The sequence below is a fragment of the Mesoplodon mirus genome (genome assembly GCF_964341445.2).
Source record: "Mesoplodon mirus genome assembly, chromosome: 3".
NCBI classification, from domain to species: domain Eukaryota; kingdom Metazoa; phylum Chordata; class Mammalia; order Artiodactyla; family Ziphiidae; genus Mesoplodon; species Mesoplodon mirus.
Genome location: NC_138978.1, coordinates 158,917,033 through 158,930,625, shown reverse-complemented (window position 1 = coordinate 158,930,625; position 13,593 = coordinate 158,917,033). Strand labels below are relative to the sequence as shown.

At 41.1% G+C, this 13,593-nt stretch overlaps 1 long non-coding RNA gene across 2 annotated transcripts in view; it reads left to right on the top strand.

The window, feature by feature from the left end:
- The window catches only part of LOC309799984, a 77,481-nt gene extending 64,235 nt beyond the window's left edge, over nucleotides 1-13,246 (top strand). For both annotated transcript variants that reach the window (XR_014293382.1, XR_014293383.1), the window contains exon 7: nucleotides 13,080-13,246. This is a non-coding gene — a long non-coding RNA (uncharacterized lncRNA). The remainder of the gene's footprint in view (nucleotides 1-13,079) is intronic.
- Nucleotides 13,247-13,593: the final 347 nt, after the last annotated feature.

The following is a 13,593-nucleotide window of genomic DNA, read 5'->3' as shown; positions in this document are numbered from 1 at the left end:
TTCAGAGGCTTCCTATTTGACACTACAAGTTTCTCACCTACCAAGGCCTTCTCTGCACCATAGACCAAACTTAGCCAAATGATCTGTTGAAGAGTTTTTAGGTCCTCACTGAGCTTGCAGCACGTTGGGAAAGGCAGTTATTAAACAAGTAATTGCACGAACATAGGAGTATAAACTGTATGGTGTGCCCTAAAGAATAACATGAAGTATCAGAGAAACTTGAGCCTGGAGGTTCAGGGAAGGCTTTTCTTGAGGAGATGATCCTTGCCAGGAGACCAGGAGGATGAATAGGAGGTAACCCGGCCAAGGGGTGATAAAGATGCTCTTCATCACAGGGAGCAGCTCGTGTAAAGTCCCTGAGGCAGGAGAGGTCATGGCCAGTTTAAGAAACGGCAAGACTAGTGAAGTAGCAAGGAGAAGGAGGAGAAGAGTGTGTGTGAGTCGAAGGTGGGGAGGGAGCAGAGGTAGATCCTGCAGGTCCTCTTAGGCTTTGCTCAGGATTTCAGTCTCAGTCAGGTTTTCCCTTTTAAGAGACCACCCAAGCCGGGATGGAGGAAAGGGATTGTAGGGAGAAGGACAGATGTGAAAATACTAGTTGGGAAGCAATTGCAACCATCCAGGCAGGAGTTCAGGGTGGCTATGACAGAGATCATGATGTGGACAAGGAGAGAAGTTAGATAAAGCTAATCTAATTTGAAGGGGCTTAACTTTGCCAGTTTTAAAAATGAAGAAAATATTTTCAGTCCACCCTACCATTTTGAAGAATTCACATTCATTCACTTACTTATTTGATAAATACGTATTGTGTTATTTTTATGTGCCAGGCACTGTTCTAAGCATGGCGATATAGTAATGAATAAAACAGGCAAAAATCCCCGTTCCCAAGGAGCTTGCAAGGGATTTAGATCATAAGCAAGGAAGATAAGGAACATATAAAATATATTTGTTAGCAAAAAATAGCCCCAAAAATGAGGAAACTTAGACTGAAAGAAATTAACTCAGCTTCCTCAGCACTGTGGAAGTAGAGAAATTAGCATTCAAATTCAAGTAAAATGAATCCAAAGTCAATACTATGTCCACTGTTTCATACTCCCCTATATTCTACAACTAAATTCTAGACTCAAATTTTAAATGCTATGATACATATGAACGTCAAATTTCTTTTGGAAGATACTGTTGATGAATTTGTCTTTGTTACCCCAGTTGAAATTATGTCAGTAAAGCAAAACTAGATTTTAAGAAAAAAAAGTTTAGAAGGTGATATTTGAGTAAAGATCTGAGGGAGGTTAGGGATTAAGATGTGCAGATATTGGGGGTGGGGTGGGTCAAGGAAGAGTATTCTAGTCAGAGGGAACAGCAAGTACAAAAACTCTGAGGTAGAGATGTGACTAGTCTTTTCCAGAAGGCTACTATGACTGGAAAATGTATCAGTTATCTATTCCACAATAATGCTAAGTAACAAGCAACCTCAGAACCCCAGTGGTATATCATAATAAACACTTAGTTTTACTCATGAGTCTAAAGATCACCTGGGTGGTTCTGCTGAGCTGAGCTGAGCTTAGCAGGGCTCATTCATGCCTCTGCAGTCAGTGGCAAGCCAGCATAGTTCTGATCTTGGGCTCCCTCACATGTGTGGAGACTCGGATAAGACAACTGGGTTGACTTAGCTCTGCTGCACATACCTGAGTGCCTCTCATCCTCCAGTAAGATGATATTCTGTTCTCATGCCTAGGGAGGGTGGGGAGAAAGGTGAGGAGAGAAAGAAAGAAGAGAGGGAGAGACCGTAACAGGAGGAGAGAAAGGGAGAGAGGGGATGGTGAGAAAGAGAGAGAGAAACAGGGTGGGGAGAGGGAAGAAAAGAGAGAGCGGGCACGTACACAAGACCTCTTGAGCCCTGGGCTCAGAACTGAAACAACGGCACTTCTGCCTCATTCTGTTGGCCAGAGCAATTCATAAGACCAGCTTAGTTTCAAGGGGTCGGGAACAAACTTCACTCCTTCACGGGGAGAGCCTTGAAGTCACATTGCAAAGGATATGAATATAGTGAGGGGTGGAAAATTAGGACCGGTTTTTGCTGTGAGTCTACCACATTGAGCTGGTAGGAGATAAGGTCAGAGAGGTAATGGGAATGGAGGTGGTATAGGGCCTTACAGACCAGTGTAAGTCTTTTGGCTTTTACTCTGAGGTGAGAAGCCATTGGAGGGGTGCCAGGAGAGGAGTAACACAGCCTGACTTGTATTTTAATGGAATCACTCTGGCTGTCAGGTTGAGAGTAGACTGAAGAAGGGAAGGAGACCAGTGTGGAGGCTACTGCAGTGAACCAGGCAAGAAACAATGGCGGCTTGGCCAGGAAAGTAGTCATAGAAGTGCTGACAAGTAGTCAGGTAATGGACATAATCTGAAGGGGGAATGGCCAGGATTTGCCTACAATGCAAATGTAGGATATAGAACGAAAGAAGAAAAACAGATGACTCCAAAGCACTGGACAGTTAGTTACTCTAGAAAAACTGTGTTGCAATGTACTGAGATAATTAAGGTTATGGGAAGAGTAAATTTCAGAGGAAATATTTTTCAAAAATCCTTAACTGCCTGACAGTTTCTTTCAGTACCTTGAGATGCAATTAAGTTAGACCAGGAGATATGACTTCAGTCAGAGCAGCCAGGGGCTCTCCTACAGTCCTTCCCATGACCTTAGACACGGGTTCTCACAGATCCAGAGCTGGCAACCACTGGGACATACTATGCTGTACAGCCTGACCCGTTGTTTACAGCCAGCATTTCTGACATTGGTTGCGGCATCTGCTCTGACTGGTTGTAGAATCCACTCTTGTTTCACCCTCCATTCTGGTCGGTTGGAACCCAGTTTAATTTTCTTTCTCCATGGCAGAGCCAGGAGAAGTAAAATATGGGTGGAAGTCCTCTACTTTCTAAAAGGCAGGGACTGTATCTCGTCCAGCTTTGTACTTCCAGATGGAAGAGGGTGGATGGATTCACTTAGTTTCACTCCATTCATAGCAAAAGCATCTCAGGTTTCACACTCAATTGAGGATTGACATATTTTTTTCTGTTAAAAAAAGGCACTTTGAAAGATAATCATGATTCTATGTGATCAGTATAAAGCGTCGAATACTCTGTGCAGTCTTAAAAACCTCCTATTTGGATAGGTAAGGAAAGTTACTATTGGAAGGGAGGAGTGTTTGTGTTCCTTGTCTCCCTAAGTTCCATCTTGGCTCATGGAGCAGGGAACTGACACCAACATTTTAGTGCTGTCTTCACAGGGGGAGAAGTGCAGGAACGGGAGGTTCCACCTCTCTCCGCTCCTCATTGCTTACTCCGCCTCAGACAAAAATGGCAAATCCGATGGGTGAAAATCTGACATGTACTAAGCCACGCTTTCCTAATGGGCAGGGACTTTTGTCTGCTGAGCAAAACCAGTTCAGCGCGTTGCCTTCACCTGAGCGTTCTCCGTCCCAGGGAGCAGGCTCCGACTCTGCCACCTTGTGGTTGGAGCGGTGAGGCAGCTCTGTTCCTTACCGCCGGCTGCTGGGTGAACCTGGGTTGGCTCTGCACACCCAACCCCTTTCTCAGATACACTGGCTGAGCAGATCCCAAGGTCTGGCTGTGATGGGAGTAGGAGGACTCACTCGGCCCCAGCCACGTTGCCCTGCATTCAGAATCCCTGAGCCAGTGCCCTCCTCAGCTCCACTTGTGTGAGTCTCCACTGGTGACAAGTGAGGTGAGTCCTAGAACCTGAATCCCCAACATCAACAGCAAACCCAACTGAGATTCTTAAAAAACTGGAAGTTGCTCTCATGTTTATCTTCAGCATAGTCTTCCTTCCTCTCCCTTTTTTTTTTTTTTTTTTTTTGCGCTTCTGGAATAGTCCTTTATGCCTCCATCCTTTTTTCTGAACCATATTTGAGAGAATGTGAAATTACATATTTATTATTGGTTTCAACTAACAGAAACACACTTGAGCTCTCTTAAAGACAAGAGGTAGAGCTTATTTTATTTTTCACAACTTTATTTATTTATTTTTGGCTGCATTGGGTTTTCGTTGCTGCCCGCAGGCTTTCTCTAGTTGCGCCGAGCAGGGGCTACTCTTGGTTGTGGTGCGCGGCCTTCTCATTGTGGCGGCTTCTCTTGTTGTGGAGCATGGGCTCTAGGCTCTCGGGCTTCAGTAGTTGTGGCACACGGGCTCAGTAGTTGTGGCTTGCGGGCTCTAGAGCGCAGGCTCAGTAGTTGTGGCACACGGGCTTCGTTGCTCCACGGCATGTGGGATCTACCTGGACCAGGGCTCGAACCCATGTCCCCTGCATTGTCAGGCAGATTCTTAACCACTGCACCACCAGGGAAGCCCCTAGAGTTTATTTTAGAGACAGGTTTATCTCCAAACCCAGGGGCAGGTAGCTAGTGGACTCTAGAAATAAAATAGAGCCAGAGCCTCAAATGCAGTCGGGACCTTCCCTCCCATCTCTAGAAGAGGTGACCATACATTTCAGTTTCTGTAGGAACCATTTCAGTTTCTGTAGGAACATCCTGGTTTACTCTTTCACTCTGCCCACAATCACTGTATGTCAGTCTCGGTCCAGTCAAGAGGCAGAAACCTCAAGGTGACTTAAATAGGAGAAATTTAATGTAAATATTTTAAATTTTCTGATAAAAGAGCAATTATAAGATATAAGGGAACTCTATGTGGTACCCTAAAGCTGAGGGAGAGTACCCAAGGAGGGACAACAGCAAAAGAGGACTCCCTTCCCAAGGCTGGGATTGCAACCACTGGGCAGCAGAGAGGTCTGCTGATCCACCCGGTCCAGAGCTGGTCTGCAGTCACTGGGCAAGCAGGGAGCAACTCTCTGAGACATAGTGGGGTGTAGAAAAACCACATCCAGTGGCCTGACACATGGGTGTGCAGAGCGGGTACAAGTGCCGTTGCAGATAGGAGGCCTGGAGCATATGGTGTCCATGTCAGGAAGCCCACAGGAAGGGGATTGTTAGGGCAGGCCAAGGCTGCAAGGACACCAAGGGACCATGACTTTGGGGCCTGTGCCAGAACTGGGTCAGAGTACCACCAGCTGATAACGTAGCTGCCAGAAACAGCAGGAGGGCCCCTTCCTCCTGCGTTCTCCCTTGAGTGACCTCTACTGAGAAAGCTTAACAAGTGCTCTTTGTAAAGGAGAGATGCTTAAAGGAATTCCATCTATTATTGCAGAGCACGCATTGAAGGGTGAATTTGGATCTGAGAGACAATAAATTGCTAACTGGCACAAATTTCAACAGTACCCTGGTAAGAATGATTAATTCCCAGAATAGTCAGATTCATAGAGAAGGAGAGCAGAATGGTAGTTACCAGGGGCTAGGAGAATGGGGAAACAGACAATTATTGTTTAATGGGTACAGAGTTTCAGTTTGGGAAGATAAAAAGTTCTGGAGATGGATGGTGGTGATGGCTGTACAACAATGTGAATGTACTTAATATTAATACCACTGAATTGTTCACTCAAAAAGGGTTAAAATGGTAAGTTTTCTATTATGTATATTCTACTACACTTTTTTTTTTAAGATGTTGGGGGTAGGAGTTTATTAATTAATTTATTTATTTTTGCTGTGTTGGGTCTTCGTTTCTCTGCGAGGGCTTTCTCTAGTTGTGGCAAGCAGGGGCCACTCTTCATCGCGGTGTGTGGGCCTCTCACTGTCGCGGCCTCTCTTGTTGCGGAGCACAGGCTCAGTAGTTGTGGCTCACGGGCCTAGTTGCTCCGTGGCATGTGAGATCCTCCCAGACCAGGCCTCGAACCTGTGTCCCCTGCATTAGCAGGCAGATTCTCAACCACTGTGCCACCAGGGAAGCCCTACTACACTTTTTAGAAAGATTAATTCATGGTTACTATATTCATGCCTCACTTTTGCTCCTCTCCATACATCCACTTTCTTCTTCCTTTCTCTGTTTCTCAGTCCACACATTAAAAACATGGCCACCAACAGCTCCTCACCTAAAACAGCTCTCCTTGTGTCAAGAAACCAGCCAGACTGAGTCTGGACTCTCACAATTTCCTCTTCCAAATTCTCCTGGAAGTTCTGCAGCAGCTTTGGTCCAATGCTCACTTTGGTTATTTGGGCCAGTATCATCTGCTATTGACCTGTTTTCAGAAGTGTTTATTTGTCATTTTGGGGGTAGGATGATTGAGGAGGGAACTTTACTGACAAGAGGAATCCACTATAATCATTTAATGACTTCCCTCCAGAGTTTTAACCAGATGGGGAAGTCAGGCAAAATACACACACACACACACACACACACACACACACACATATATACACACTCACATCAAGAGTAAAATCAATAGGTAAAATGATGCCAGATCAGTAAAAGTTTTTTTATCCTTTCCACTTATGCTAGTAGTCTAAATTAATATTAGAGGCATATGGCAGAATAATCATAATTATTTAGCAAGCTAATTAACCATATTTAGTTTCCTAATTGACCATAAAATGGCAGAAATCTTTATACATACAGTGAGACTTAAAAATTAATTGTGGTTGTTATAGGGATTGTCATTTTTTATTTTTGCAGGCACAACTCCTTGAAATGATATGTATTCCCATCAGGTGCTTCAGAGAAGCACTGGTCTTTCTCTTGACAGACAATGTGCATTTTGGCACCAAATTATTGGATGGAAAAATACAGGCATTTTCCAAGCCCTAAACACAGAGCATGTCATCTATTAGTTTGGATTTCTTCCTTAACTATTGTCACACCAATATGTGGTGATTTTTCTAAGAAGAAATCAATCCAAATCTTTCTTTGGACTCAGAATCCAGGAAGCCTGGGTTTTATCACTGGCTTGGTCACAGATGCACTGAAAATGGGCAAGTCACTTCCATCTTTGTCTGAATATCTCCATCTGGCAAATGTAGATTCTGACACTCACCATCAGATAATGTTTGCAAAATGTTTGACGGCCCTTGCTGGTAGACAGTATATAATTGCAAACTGTTGCAATGTTTTTTCTGCCCTAAAAATTCTTCTCTTTTCTAGAAACTATTTTTAAATTAAAAATATCACTTTTAAAATATGGCTACCTGGCAATAACAATTCAGTTGGTAATGGAGAGTAATTTGAAAAAAAAGAAAGTACAGGTCTTTTTCCGTGGCATTCCCCAGAGGTAACAGCTGAAAATTGCTCTAACTTTAATCCTTCTGAGACCAACACCCACAATAATAATTTATTAGCCTTTTATCTTCGATGTATCAACTTCAAAGTACATCTGATGGGTCCCCTCATGAAAGATGAAGATCTTTGCTCATTTACACTTCAACAACCACTGCCAGATATATTTCATTTTTTATTATTCTGTTACATATTTCTATAGCTTTACCCAATACATCCCTCCATTTCTTGATCCATCAATTTCAGATGGTATCTCTTGGCTTCCCTCTAAGATGAGAGATTTAATTGCCCTGTGTTCCCCTCCTCCCTTCATGGCTACCCCCAATGTCACAGCTTCAGTTCATCATATAGTTAATTTTACATTGTCAAAACTTATAGAATTTATACTTTCTTATATAATTAATTCTTCTGCATTTTGGCTGTTTATTAAGTTTTAAAATAACCAGGACTTATTTTAATTAAATGAATATTAGTCATTATTTGGTAAATTTCATTCTATTCAAATAAAAAATATTTATTGATTACATACTCTGGGCCAGAACCATTCTAAGTGCTAGGGATAGATCAATGAAGAAAACAGACAAAATATCCCTGCCTTCATAGAGCTTACATTTTAACATATGATTGGACTCATAGAAAAAGTGAAGAAATTCTATGGCATATAACCTTGCCAGTAGAAAAAGAAATGCACATACTTAAATTGGGAGGAAGAGGGAAGAAGTAGAGGAAGCAAGGTGCTGAATTTTTATAATGTATTATTGTCATATGCCTTCACTTTCTCACTAAGATAATAATCTAGAATCTGCAACACTTTAGAGGGAATTTATTTTCTTCTTGAAGCTATTCTTTCCAGAGCCTCCTGACTTGCTAATCCAACTTGGGTTGCTAACTTTTGAGGCTTAGTTTTCAATGTCATTTTACTCCAGGAGGGGAGCGGTGTTGTTCTGTTTATTGCAGGGACTTTTTTTGTTTTTGTTTTTTTCCAGCTTTACTTTGTATCGAGCAGCTGAGTTTAGTCAATTGTTATTTGAATTGCTTGTTTTTCTCTTTTCTTTATCTTTCTGGAATAAATTCTCAAATCATTATTCCAAGAAGCAAAATTATGAAGATAGTAAAAAAATCAATGATTGCCAGGAGTTGGGGGCAAGGAGGGAGGGATGAATAGGTGGAGCACAGAGGATTTTAGGCCAGTGAAAATACTCTGTATGATACTATAATGATGGATATATATTATTATACATTTGTCCAAATCCAAAGAATATACAACACCAAGAGTGAACCCTAAAGTAACTGTGGGCTTTGGGTAACTGTGATGTGTCATTGTAGGGTCATCAATTGTAACAAGTGTACCACACTGGTGCAGGATGTTGATAACGGGGGAGGCTATGCATGGGTGGGGTTTGGAGGCATATGGAAAATTTTCCTACCTTCTTCTTAATTTTGCTCTGAACCTAAAACTGCTCCAAAAAAGTCTTTACCTGCTGTATAAAAAATAAATTAATTAAATTAAATTTTTAAAAATTATGTTAACAGAAAAAAGCCAGTCACAAAAGACCAATATTGTGTGATTCCCTTTATATGAATTATCCAGTATAAGCAAATCTATAGACAGAAAGTAGGATAGTGGTTGCCTAAGGCTGACAGAATGGTAGGTTTAGGAGTTGATGGCTAAAGGATACAGGGTTTCTATTTGGTTATGAAAATATTACCAAATTGATTTTGGTGATGTTCGTACAATTCAAATATACTAAAAATAACTGAACTGTACACTTAAAAACGTAAGATTGAATCAGGAGACAATATTGAATAGGGTTTAAGGATATAGATTTTGAAATTAGGCTGACCTGCGTTCAAATCCTGGCTTTACTACTTACTGGTTGTGTGACTTTAATGAGGTACTACATTCTCTGTGAACTTCACTGTCCACATCTGGAAAATACAGATAAAGATATCTGACTCAAAACATACTCACACACCCCATCCTCAAAGAGTCTGGAAAGTGTCCTGAGGAAGCAGGACAGTGGTGGCCAAAGGCTCCCACCCCCTCCTCCGCAGCAGTTTCACCTCACTGACTGACTGCTTTGGCATGGAGGCAGCTCCATGCTGCCATCCTTGCCTTGAGGAGGGAAGACAGATCAAATTCAGTGAGAGATCAACTAATTTGTCACTCTCTCTTGACCCTTTCTTTCTGTCTGAGTTTTATCAATCTCAGTCCCATGTCCATAAATCTCCTCCCTCAAATTTCAAAAAGAGGGATGAAAAAGAGTAAGAAATTAAAAATCTCCATCATGATGTTATAGCCAAGGTTCCAGGCTCACTGTAGACAAGGATTGGACATTTATCAAGTACAAACTCCAGACTAGGATGAATTACGTCATTTGTTGTGGAAATTACAAGTGGTACTTAGTTGCTAGCTTACTTTGGCCAGACCAAGTGGATTAATCATTATGGTGTAATATAAAGTCCAGATGAAACAAAGTCAGCCTAGCAACTTTAGCTAGAGAGGGCAGTGTAAACACTTCAGAAACAACCAGGCAAAAAAATATAAACTGTGGAGAGCAGCCACTTCCAAAGCCAGAGCAAACTCAGGGACCAGTTTTCCAAGAGAATGTTTTATCTCAAGCCAAGTGGACCTAATACTAAAGCCCTAAGATTAAAGCCTGTTGTATCTACCAATCCATAGTATCAATAAAGGACCACTCATCCAAGGAAAGAGCATTCCCAACTCCTTTTTTTTAACCTACTTTACTCTGATCTAAAATGGACTCTTACAGAGAAGTCGACAAGGAAGCCATGATTAATATTTGGGCAGGAAGCAAATACACTCTACTGTGGCAGTATAACACTAGAACTAGCCATCAGGGATGCTTGGTTCTTAGTAAGATGATAATGATGACATAGAGTCATGAAATTTCCAAGCTGAAGTGAAAATAAGAATATTAAACATGATGACAGTAATACAGTAATTAAAGCAAACATTCATTAAGACCTGATTATGTCCAAGAAGTATTCTAAATACTTCACATGTTTTAAATCACTGAATCCCAACCATAACCCTATAAGGTAAGTACAATAAACATTCCCATCATACAGAAGAGAAAACTGAGGGTAGAGACCAATTCTTTCTTTTGGCCCTTCTCAATACTGTGGCCAAGTGAGGTGAGGGATCTTGTATATAGTTATTGAGGTTTGTTTTATTTGCCTTCAGACTTTCTTCTTCATAAATTCTTCATCTTCTTCCTCTTTACTCCATTTCAGAGGCTCAGTTACACCTTTTATAAGTAAAGAAGACTATTTTCATGGAAAGATCCTTTATCAGCCCTTACTTGTCAAGATCACTGACATCCAAATGATGTGAGCCAAATCCAGTGTTAAATTCTCCATCTTCCTTTTGCTTGTCCCATCAGCAGGATTTGACATAATTGATCACTCTTTCCCTTCCTCCTCAGAAATCTTTTCTTCCTTTGGCTTCTGGTACACTATTCTCTCTTGAATTTCCTTCTACCTCAGTGGCTGCTACTTCACTGTCTCTTTTACTGGTTCCTTTTCTTTTTGCTGACTCTAAGCTGGAGGCTCCATCATTGGACCACTTCTCTTCCATAACTACACTCACTCCCTTCGTGATTACTTCTAGTCATTTGGCTTTAAATATGATTCCTCAATTTATACTTCCAGACAGGACTCTGTCCCAGAAGTCCAGACACATATATTCAGTTGCCTACTTAACATCTCCATTTGGATGTCTAAGAGACATCTCAAACTTACTAGGACCAAAACCAAAGGTGTGGTTTCCCCTATCAAACCTGCTTCTCATACACTTTTCTCCACATTGGTAAATGGTAACTCCACCCTTCCAGTTGCTTAAGTCAAGAATCTTGAAGTCATCCTTGACTCCTCTCTTTATCCCATATTCAAATGCACAAACCCTGTGTCTCTACTACCAATGATATCAATATAGTTCAATATCAATATATATCTCCAATTCTCACCATCTCCACAACTATTGCACTGGTCTGGTCCAAGCCTCTACCATCTTGCCTGAATTGTTATAATGGCATCCTAACTACTCTACTCCTCCACTCCTGCCCTACTACAGTAACTAGAGGGCTCTTTTAAAAGTATAATGGCTTCATATGTCACTCAGAGCAATGACCAAATTTCTTCACTAGTTCATCGGCTCTATGTGCTTTGCAAGTGTCCTAATCCCACCCAAATACCTCTCTCCTATAACTTCTCTTATCTCACTTGTTCTTGGTTTCCTTGCTGTTCTTGAATTATGAGTCATGCCCCTACCTCAGGGTCTTTGCACATGCTATCTCTCAGTCTGGAACACTCTTACATGTATGGTTGGCATCCACTCTTACTTTACTTACTTTTCACTGTGCTCAAAATCACCTTATTAGAGAAGGCACCTACTATAAATAACAACCAGAACTTCTGTATTCCTGATACCCTTTCTTTTGATTTATTGTGAGCCTTAGCAGTTATGACCACTTGATTATTATATGTTTAATTGTTTATTGTTGATCTCACCCAATTAATTATCAGCCACATGAAGGCAGGGACTTTAGTTGTTTTGTTCACTATAATATCCCAGCCCTTCAAACAGTGCTTGACACTATTAATGAATGAATGAATGATGTTGAGTCAGACTGTTACCTATCGCAGGCGTACTTGCAATTAAGATTTATCTCTCATTGCAAAAATAAAGGCATCTCTCCTCTCAAGGAACTTCATGATTTAAATATGGTGAGGGTGAATGTATCCATGAAATTATCTTTTTGCAGTCTCCGACTCTGCCGTCCTATGGATCTATCCTGAGTACTGTTTTCTCTAAGAATTCACTTAAAAATTAAAATGAATGATAAAAGGGTGACTGTATTGCATAAGTTTGGGCAGGGTTCTTTCAGGCATTAAAATGAGTTCATCATTATGGCCACTGACTTGGCTCGAGTCCTTGTGCCATCTATGTGCTGCGGGAAGTCTTTTTTTTTCCTCCTCCACATCCTTTGGGTAAAAACCTGAAGAACTGAAAATACAATGGCCACAGCTATTCTCTGAGAACAGACTTAGGGCTGTGTCCCTTCCTTTGAAAAGCACACCACACATACCCACTCCCAATATAAATACAATAACCATGACTCTGACTGCCATGGAGACCCAGCTGCATTACAGACCTCATGCCAGATGAACAGAAGGTTAAAAGAAGGAATCTGCTGAAGAGGCCAAAAGTTTGGTTTGCTTGTGGACTGTTTTTTTAACCTTTGCCCATTCAGCAACTGTTAGTAACTGTTTTGTCTCTCTCCTCACCCCACAGTATTGTGCAGGGTCAAGCTTCCATTAGAGAGCACCTGACTTATATTACCCTTCTTCTTTTTTTATGTTAATATGGTTGGGCTTGATTAGAGTAAACAGAACAGGAGATTTGAATGAGTTCCTGTTTCCAAGGAAAGGAGGACCTGTTGATGCCTCACCCATATCCCCTCCACTTACCCTGGAGGTCAACTGCCTGTGGTTCCCACACACTCTGATGAATTCCTGTGACTCTGCCTGATGGCATTGTCTAGCTGCAGGACTAAGCTTGACCATGTGCTCTTATGCTCTAAGGAATGGAGTAGCCAACAGTGCTGAGGGCCAATGCCCCAGGTGCAGCACTCGGCCAATGAGAGATGGGAGTAGGTGAATAAAGAATTCAGCTTTCTATTCCTTCTACTCCTGAGGAATAGTTCTCAAGTATGTTCCATCCATTTTCTTAGAATGTCCCCAGTAGTATTAAGCCCCAGTCACCCACAATTCATTAACTCACAATTTATTGTCTTTATCCCCTTTATGACTCAATTTCTTATTCTCTCAATGTCCCTCCTGTAATCACCTCCCAAATAAATTACCTGTACTGAAATTCTTTTTTCAGATTCTGATTTTGGGGAATACAAACTGAGATAGAGGCATATTTTGCTACCTGAAATGGCTTGGGCTGAAGCTTGCTCTTGAGGAGAAGAAGCACCTGGAGCTACAGTGTCTGAACTAGCAGCTGCTGCTGCCACCTAGACATTGTCACTGAGCTGTGTGAAGCTATATGGCAAGGCTGAGTCTGGTAATATATTTTATCACTTGGATAATAATAAAATTACTTGGTTAGTAAATACCAAAGAAATGATACTCATTTCTTCACTTACTTTATTGACTTAAGCATACAGGTGTAAGTTATCAATATGAATAACATAGTAATGCATGTTATCATTTGATGATCAGTTAGTTGTTTGTTATGGTTTATTATTAGTTGTCTGTAATAGTCACATTGTATGTTTGTTATGCATGTTTAAGAAATAATAGTCATTTATGAATTTAATTTATTGAATTTTAAAAACATGTTTAGGAAGCTCCAGAAATGAGGAAGCTTTTTTAAAAAAACCTCCAGAAATCTA